Source organism: Gekko japonicus, unplaced genomic scaffold (assembly GCF_001447785.1).
Source record: "Gekko japonicus isolate JY-2015 unplaced genomic scaffold, Gekko_japonicus_V1.1 scaffold3651, whole genome shotgun sequence".
In the NCBI taxonomy this organism is placed as follows: Eukaryota; Metazoa; Chordata; class Lepidosauria; order Squamata; family Gekkonidae; genus Gekko; species Gekko japonicus.
Window position 1 is genome coordinate 124,015 of NW_015160942.1, and position 8,597 is coordinate 132,611.

Sequence of the window (8,597 nt, forward strand, 5' to 3'; positions counted from 1 at the left end):
CCCAGGGGCTTGGGGCAACGTACATGGCCCATTCCATGTTTTTAATCTCACAACAACCCTGAGAGGTAGATTACGTTGCACGGGCATGACTGGCCAAAGGCTGCAAGCAGAGATTCCCTCTGTGGAAACCTGGGCAGCTGCTAGCGATCATTTCTCGGTACAGATACGGAGTTCTGTCTTGCAGAATTTGTATATCTTTATTTTTATAATGTGTGCCTATGGTGGTTCACAAACACTGTTCATTAACGATCGATCCAGGTGGGGCAACCCGGGCACAGTTGAGGCCAGCAAAGTTTTATTCACAGCATAAGATTTCATGTGCATGCACACTTGTCTCCGAAACTTTGAAAGCTTATACTCAGAAATAAACTTGGTTGGTCTTAAAGGTGCCTCACTGGACTCACACTTTGTTCTGTTGTTCATTAAACTGTAAACAATTTATCAATACAAAGGAACCACCGGGGAAAAATAAAAACACTAACGGATAAGGAGCCCCGGCAGAAGCTGTATAACTGCGTGTTTGTCGAGTGCTGTCAAAATTGCTTCCGACTCGTACCGACCCCGTGAACGAAGGACTTCTGAAAGGCCCTCTCGTGAACAGCCTCGCTTGAGTCTTGCGAACGGAAGACTGCGGCTTCCTGGACGGAGTTCATCCATCTCACATCCAGTCTTCTCCTGTCGGGGCTCCTCAACACAGGATACGACCAATGTTCCCTCTAAGCTGTGGAGTCTTGTGAGCAAAACGTCTACTTTGTGAGCTACTGGCTTTAAAGCTGTAAGCAGGCGATTTGGCTGCTGCATCAATTAGTGTGCTCTGGAGCCAATCCTTCCTGAGCTAAGACAAAAATGTGTGAGCCGGAGGCTGAAAAACGGTGAGCTCGCTCACACTAACTCAGCTTAGAGGGAACACTGCTGATAACACATTATCTGAAGAAAAGAAATGGCAAATACCAATCAATCCGATTTCAGGCTGCCGGCTGCTTCGTGGGCAGGTGGGAAGAGGGCAAAAGGGTATTTGGCAGAGAGTTCCACCAGGCCGGGGCAAGGACTGAAAAGGCCCTTTTCGAGGACAGCCGGATAGCTTTAGGGCTGGGGACCAGCAGCCAGTCGTTATCTGAGAGGCGTAACACTCTCCCAGGGACGTAACGGAGGAGTGGGGGGTGGGTCTCTGTTCCAGTTTGGTGCAGTGGTTAGGATCCCCGTGGGCCAACCAGCGGAGGGCCAACAAACAGGGTACCAAGGTCGAGGGGTCGAGTGTGGGACCCTTTGGTCCCAGCGTCTTTCTTCTCCCAACCCTTTGCCACCGTTCTCAAAGCTCAGCTGCCCTCTCTCGTCACGATGTTTGATGCGCGGGTGACGTGCCAGCCCTGGGGGACGCCGGTCACGGGCAAAGGTGACTCCACCCCACAATGGAACACTGGACTCCGCTTGACCGACAACACACACACTCACACGCTTCACTACGGTTCTTTCCCTGCCCAAAAGCGCTAACTGCAATCCTTACAACAGGGCCGAATGACTCTCCTCTCCCCCACACTGCCAATGGGGGAGCAAAGGCAGCCTGTATGCCTCCTCCCTTCCTTGGACCCGGCACGGCAGAGGATCCCCGATCGCTGCATGATGCCAGCATCGAACATAAGAACATAAGAGATGCCAATGTTGGATCAGGCCAAAGGCCCATCCAGTCCAACACTCTGTATCACACAGTGGCCAGAAATACCAGGGGCCATCTGGAGGTCCACCGGTGGGGCCAGGACACTAGAAGCCTTCTCATTGTTGACCCCACCCCCAAGCACCAAGATGACAGAGCATCACTTGCCCCAGTGCCCCTATCTATACCTTGTGGCTAATAGCCACTGATGGACCTCTGCTCCATATGCTTATCTAATTCCCTCTTGAAGCCGTCCATGTTTGTAGCCGCCACCACCTCCTGTGGCAGTGAATTCCATGTGTTAATCACTCTTTGGGTGAAGAAGGACTTCCTTCTATCCGTTCTAACCCGACCACTCAGCAGTTTCATGGAGTGCCCACGAGTTCTTGTATCGCGAGAAAGGGAAAAAAGTACCTCTTTCTCTACCTGCTCTTTCCCATGCATAATCGAAAGATCTCTGGGAGCACCCTGACCTGGAACAGCCCGGGCGAGCCCGATCTCGTCAGATCTCGGAAGCTAAGCAGGATCAACTCTGGCAAGTCCTTGGATGGGAGACCTCCTTGGAATACCAGAGGCGGGGGCAGGCTTTACTTGGCCACCTCTCTGAATATCCTCCAGGCCCCCAGCAGGGGTCAGCCACCAGAGGTCGCCACGCCTTCCAGGGGCACGCGCGCACACGCACGTATGAAAAACACCAGAAAGAAAAAAGATCTCCGAGAGCCATTCAGGAACAGGAAGGGAGGTGGCGGGATCAATTTAAAACTGGGAGTTGATTTTGGGTTGTTTTAAAAGACTGGGCAGAAATTCTTTCGGGAGGAAGCATCCTCCCTCCAGGCTCCCAGATGCAAGCAACGCACAATTTTTAAAGGCGAACACAACCTACAGAAGTGACAGGAAAGGCGTTTCCACACCGGAAATTTGAGAAATCCTGGACTGTAAAGGCAGGAAACAGAGAGAGAGAGAGAATGAGCGCAAACCACTGTGGGCTCACCTCAGGGCGGGGGGGGGGCAGAGAAGCAGCAGCCAGTGTGCTGTTCGGAAGGGATGTGCCCCCACCCGCTCAACAGCAGCTGGGACCCAGCCAGTGTTCCCTCTAAGCTGAGTTTTTTAGCCTCAGGCTCACACGTCTTAGCTCAGGAAGGGATGGCTGCAGAGCAAACAAATGTATGCAGTAGACAAACTGCTCGCTCACAACTTTAATGCCAGTAGCTCACAAAGTAGAATTTTTGCTCACAAGACTCCACAGCTTAGAGGGAACATTGGGCCCAGCCTGACAGAGCTGGCTGTGAGGACCCCAGGAGAGCCCGACCGGCAGCCTCCGTGGAGCCAACGGCTGTTAACTGGCAGGGCTGGGGTGCAACTCCGGGCCACCAGGAGGGCCGTGGAATTCTGCAAGAACAGCCGGATTCTGCAAGCAGAACTTTGAAATCGCACAGACTCTCATCTTGCAATGATCTGCCCATGTTCGGTGTAGAGAGAGCCAGTTTGGTGTCGTGGTGAAGGGCACGGACTCTAATCTGGGAGAACCGGGTTTGATTCCCCACTCCTCCACTTGCACCTGGCTGGATGACCCTGGGCAAGCCGTAGTTCTGATAAGAGCTGTTCTTGAAAGAGCAGTTTCTGTCAGAGCTCTCTCAGCCCCACCTACCTCACAGGGTGTCTGTTGTGGGGAGGGGAAGGGAAAGGAGTTCGTAAGCCGCTCTGAGACACCTTTGGGTAGTGAAGGGCAGGGTATAAATCCAATCTCCTCTTCTTGCTAGGTTTTTGTGTTATGTTATTATGGTTCTACTAGAGGCTCAGGCCCTTCGCCCTCCCCTTACCCCCCCCCCGAGGTTTGGCAATCTCAGGAAACGCTGCCCACCAGGGGAGCGGGATTGCTTTCGGTAGCCCACAGCCCAGTCTGCCTACAGGACATACTGGTGGGGGGCAGGGGGGGGAGAGGAGTAAACGGCTCAGAATCAAGAACAGCCTCTGAATCATAGACTCACAGAGTTGGGAGGAACCTCCGGGGTCGTCTAGTCCAACCCCCGGCACAACGCGGGAAATTCACAAATACCTCCCCCCTCTCCCACGTACACCCCCAGTGACCGCTGTTCCACGCCCAGAAGATGACAAAAAACCTCCAGGATCCCCGGCCAAAATGGCCTGGTGGAAAAAAAGGATAGATTTTGGAGAGGAGGTTCAGAAGTGGCAGATTCTCTCCGGAAGATATCCCCGGGGCTTCTTGCTTCTCTGAATTACAACAACAACTCCTGAAGCTTCCTCCGAGTAGCGGCACAGAATGGAAGGAAATTGTCTGGGGGAGTCCTGAATGAGCAGGCCACTAGCTACAGTGGGGCGTTTGGGGGCTCTGCCCCCTTAACTGAAATACCTGCCCCACAAATAGCCGTGCCAAGAACCTGGGGGGGTATTTTTTATATGTGCAAGTGTATTTGTGTGTGTGTGTGTGTGTAAAAACCTTATTTTTGAGGAGAGAAAGAAAGGGGAATTGTTGGAGGTGTATGGATGGTGCCACTCTTCAGTGCCCTGCTAAGCTTTCTTGCTCTGCGGAAGGGAAACCAAAAGGCATTTAAATGCCTTCTGAAGGCAATTCAATGTCCTCTGAGCGGGTTTTTCCTAGGAATGGACACGCTCGCTGCCCTGTCCCTTGAAAGGGTGGGCTAGAAACAGGCTCGGAGCCTCCCCCTTTAAAGACAGGCATTCGGATTAATTTAATTAACTGTAATTTAACTGCCCCCTTAAAAATTTAAATGCCCCCCCCGAACAAAAAAAAGTCCTGGCTTATGGGCCTGTGAATTAGACCCTCGAAATGTGCACTTTGCACACCAATCGAGGCCCTCCCACACGGAAGGCCGCGCGCGGAGACCTGAGCGCCTCCCAGAGAGGACGGCCTGCTTTCTGCGGGGAGAACGGCCTCCTTCTCTCCCCCGCCCTCTCCAACACCAGGCCCTGCAGAGGCCGGCAGGGATACGGAGGCTTTCGCCAGGAAAGCAGGAGAGTCAGACTTAACGCTGTCAAAGGTGTCTCTCGGTTGCGAGCCAGTCACCTGGCGCTCTGGGTTTTTGCAAAACACTGCATGCACAAACATGTTGCCAATCCAAGCGGATCGTTAGCCATGACTGTCACTTGGGGCAGTCGCAGGAGTGCACAGTAACGGAGCTCCGGCAGTAAAGAGCCCAGGGGGCGGGCACATGCAACAAGCCCCACCCCCTGTCAGCGCAAGAAGCAGCCAGGTAAGTTGCAGAGCCCCGCCCCAAAACAGTCCAGTGGCACCTTTAAGACCAAGTTTTATTCAGGCACAAGCTCTCCCTCCTCTGTAAGAACAGATCTGCATGTCCCGTCCCCCCCAATACCTAGCAATCCAAAACAGTCCAGTGGCACCTTTAAGACCAAGTCTTATTCAGGTACAAGCTCTCCCTCCTCTGCGAGGACAGAGCTGCACGTTCCCCCCCGCCCCCAAATAGCTAGCAATCCAAAACAGTCCAGTGGAGCCTGAGCGGTGGGTGTTGCCTTCTGACACACTTCCGGTGATGTCAGGGGTGTGTGGCCTATGTAAATAAGGTATGCTAATGAGTTATGCTAATGAACTCCTGCGCCTTTTTTTCTACTAAATGACCCCTGATTGAGACGTACACCCAAAGGGTGAGATTTTATTAAAGCCCAGCATTTACGACTGATTCGTATAATGAGTTAATTGTCCATTTACACAGCGGCCCGCCGAGAGGAGGGGTGAGCGGGGAAGGCGGGGAATGACTCAATTGGGCTGTGTGACAATACGCGCCGCCCAAAAAGCTGACTGTTGCTGGACTGCACGGCCAGGAAAGAATACGGCGAAGCAGCCAGCTCAGTTGCTTCCATCGGACCAGCAAAGAGTCAAACTGGGCCACTGAAAAATCAGCTCCCTGCTCCCAACCAGTGAGTATGCAAACACATCTAACAATGGCGCTTATGTAAAAACTGCGCCGCTAAACCAGACCAAAGTTCTCTCCAGTCTAGGGAGGTGAAGACATGGGGGGAAAGAAACACAGAAAAATCATAGGGGTGGGTGGGAAATAGACCCTCTTCCCATCCCATGGAATTATTTTCTGTTTGGAAGACCCTTTTTTATAGCAGTTCTGCCTTTCCAAATGTACTAAGTCACATGTACTTTTTTTTTTTTTTTTTTTTTGTTTTCTGAAAGTAATAAAGTTTAGACCTAATAGGAAAGGCAGTGCTGCAATAGCTACAAAAAATAAAAAAGCAGTACTGTGCTGCCCCTAGCCAGCGTTAATGCACCTTTAAGAGTAGTTGCGCCTGGGAATTGGAGTCCACAGTTAGGGGTCCCAGAAGCTTCTGGGACCCCTAACTGTGGACTCCAATTCCCAGGTGCAACTACTCTTAAAGGTACATTAACACTGGCTGGGGGGAGTTGATAGCTGGATAGAGCGTTACACCTTTCTGATCTAGGTCAATCCTATGGCCGTGGTGAGAAAAGAGATGGGCTTCCCTCTCTTTGCAGTAAGGGTTGATGGACAAAGAAACGGAAAAGAACAATAAAACTCCTATCTTTGCGCCTCTGAGCTCAGGAAATTACTCTTAATGAGCCAGTCAGAGGGAAGCTTCTGGGACCCCTAACTGTGGACTCCAATTCCCAGGGTGCAACTACTCTTAAAGGTACATTAACGCTGGCTGGGGGCGGCACAAGTACTGACTCATCTTCCTCACCAAACTGTACCCCCACCGCTGCCGCCCTGCCCTAACCACCACTCGTGGTTTAAAAACACCCAGAAATTTCACGTCTCAATTTCAGTCCCCAGCCTCCGGTCTCCGAGAGCAGCAAGACCCGCGACCTCCACGCTCACAATCCCCGTGTCCCCCGTTCGTCTCCGGCAGCTGACGCTCGGAGGGATCCCTGTTTCCATACAGGGGCTCTGTCTGGCCGCCTGCGCCCACTCCCGCCGTAAGGACCTTCGGCCGACTCACCCGTCAGAATGGTCTGGAAGGCCGCTTCCACATTCGTCGAGTCCAAAGCAGAGGTCTCGATAAACGAGAGGCCGTTCTTTTCTGTGGGGAAAAGCAGAGAGGGAGATACCGTGAACTCCGTGGGCCCAGGCTGAGAACCAGTCCCTGGCTTTCCACCGCAATTAATTTTTTTATTTATCTCTGGATTTATATCCCGCCCTATCCCAAAGGCTCAGGGCGGCTAACAGGAGGCCCGCAGTGCCAAGATTAAAACAAATAAAAACACCATAGCATAAAACAATAAAGTACAATAACAAAATATCATCCCTCTCTTTCATTCTTTTATATTTACAAATCTGTGACCGATCGTGGAAATCTCTGATCCCACTCATATCTAATATACATAACACTATCGAACATCAAACACAGTCTACTTCTAGATGGTGCGAATCTATATCCTTGTGGCTAATAGCCACTGATGGACCTCTGCTCCAGATGCTTATCTAATTCCCTTTTGAAGCCCTCCATGCTTGTAGCCGCCACCACTTCCTGTGGCAGTGAATTCCAAGTATTCATCACTCTTTGGGTGAAGAAGGACTTCCTTTTATCCGTTCTAACCCGACCGCTCAGCAATTTCATGGAGCAATTTTCATGGAGCAATTTTCATCCCTCTCTTTCATTCTTTCATTCTTTTATATTTACAAATCTGTGACCGATCGTGGAAATCTCTGATCCCACTCATATCTAATATACATAACACCATCGAACATCAAACACGGTCTACTTCTAGATGGTGCGACAAGGCCTAATCAAATTGCGAATGTTTTTAAAGACAGATAGTGCTCATCCCGGAACAAAAGTTGCAATTGTGAGTGTGATAAACGAACATGATTCAACTTATGTAGGTGCGCTATGATTTACAAATGTCTGTCATCCCTCCTTCTGCCAGAGTCACCTCGCACCCCGAAGGAACCAGGTGGTGGTGGTGGTGATGGTGCGATGGTGCATAGATAGCAATGATGGGGTAGTGGTGGTGGCGGCTCCTACTCAAAAGCCTGGCGGAAGAGCTCCGTCTTGCAGGCCCTGCGGAACTGAGAAAGATCCCGCAGGGCCCGGATCTCTTCCGGGAGCTCCTTCCACCAGGTAGGAGCCGCCACCGAAAATGCCCTGGCTCTGGTCACTGCAAATTTAATGACCCTGGGGCCTGGAATTTCCAGGAGATGACGACTCCCCAACCGTAGTGCCCTTGGGGGAACATAGGGGGAAAGGTGGTCCCTCAGGTAGGCTGGACCCTGGCCATGAAGGGCTTTAAAGGTAAGAATCAGCACTTTGAAGCGAATCCGGTACGCTATTGGCAGCCAGTGCAGCGCTTTCAGCACAGGCTGAATGTGGTCCCTCCTAGAGAGACCCATCAACAGTCTGGCTGCAGTATTCTGCACTAGCTGCAGCTTTCGGATTTGTGACAAAGGCAGCCCCATGTAGAGAGCGTTACAGTAGTCTAGCCTCGAGGTAACTGTCGCATGGATCACAGTGGCCAGGTCATCATGGCTAAGGAAGGGGACCAACTGCCGAGCCAGCCGAAGATGATAAAAGGCTGACTTGGCAGTGGCTGCCACCTGGGCCTCCATCGTTAAAGAGGAGTCCAGGCGCACACCCAAACTCCTAACCTCCGACGCTGGCACCAGAGGCACCCCATCAAAAGTCGGGAGAGGGAGCCCCAACCCTGAGCCGATCCGACTCAGGCCCAGGACCTCCGTCTTTGCCGGGTTTAGTTACAACCGGCTCAGACTGAGCCACCCAGCCACAGCCTGTAACGCCCGATGAAGGTCATCCGGGGCAGAGTCTGACTGGCCGCCCAGCATCAGATAGAGCTGGGTGTCATCGGCATATTGATGACACCCAAGCCCACAACTCCGGGCAATCTGGGCAAGGGGGCGCATGTAGATATTAAACAACACCCGGGACAGCACAGCCCCCTGAGGCACCCCACACTCAAGGGGATGTC

At 52.1% G+C, this 8,597-nt stretch overlaps 1 long non-coding RNA gene across 1 annotated transcript in view; it reads right to left on the reverse strand.

Moving 5' to 3' along the window:
- Positions 1 to 6,691, reverse strand: part of LOC107122151 — a 7,933-nt gene extending 1,242 nt beyond the window's left edge. Inside the window, exon 1 of the long non-coding RNA XR_001482897.1 lies at positions 6,614 to 6,691. This is a non-coding gene — a long non-coding RNA (uncharacterized LOC107122151). The remainder of the gene's footprint in view (positions 1 to 6,613) is intronic.
- Between the last annotated feature and the right edge of the window lie 1,906 nt (positions 6,692 to 8,597).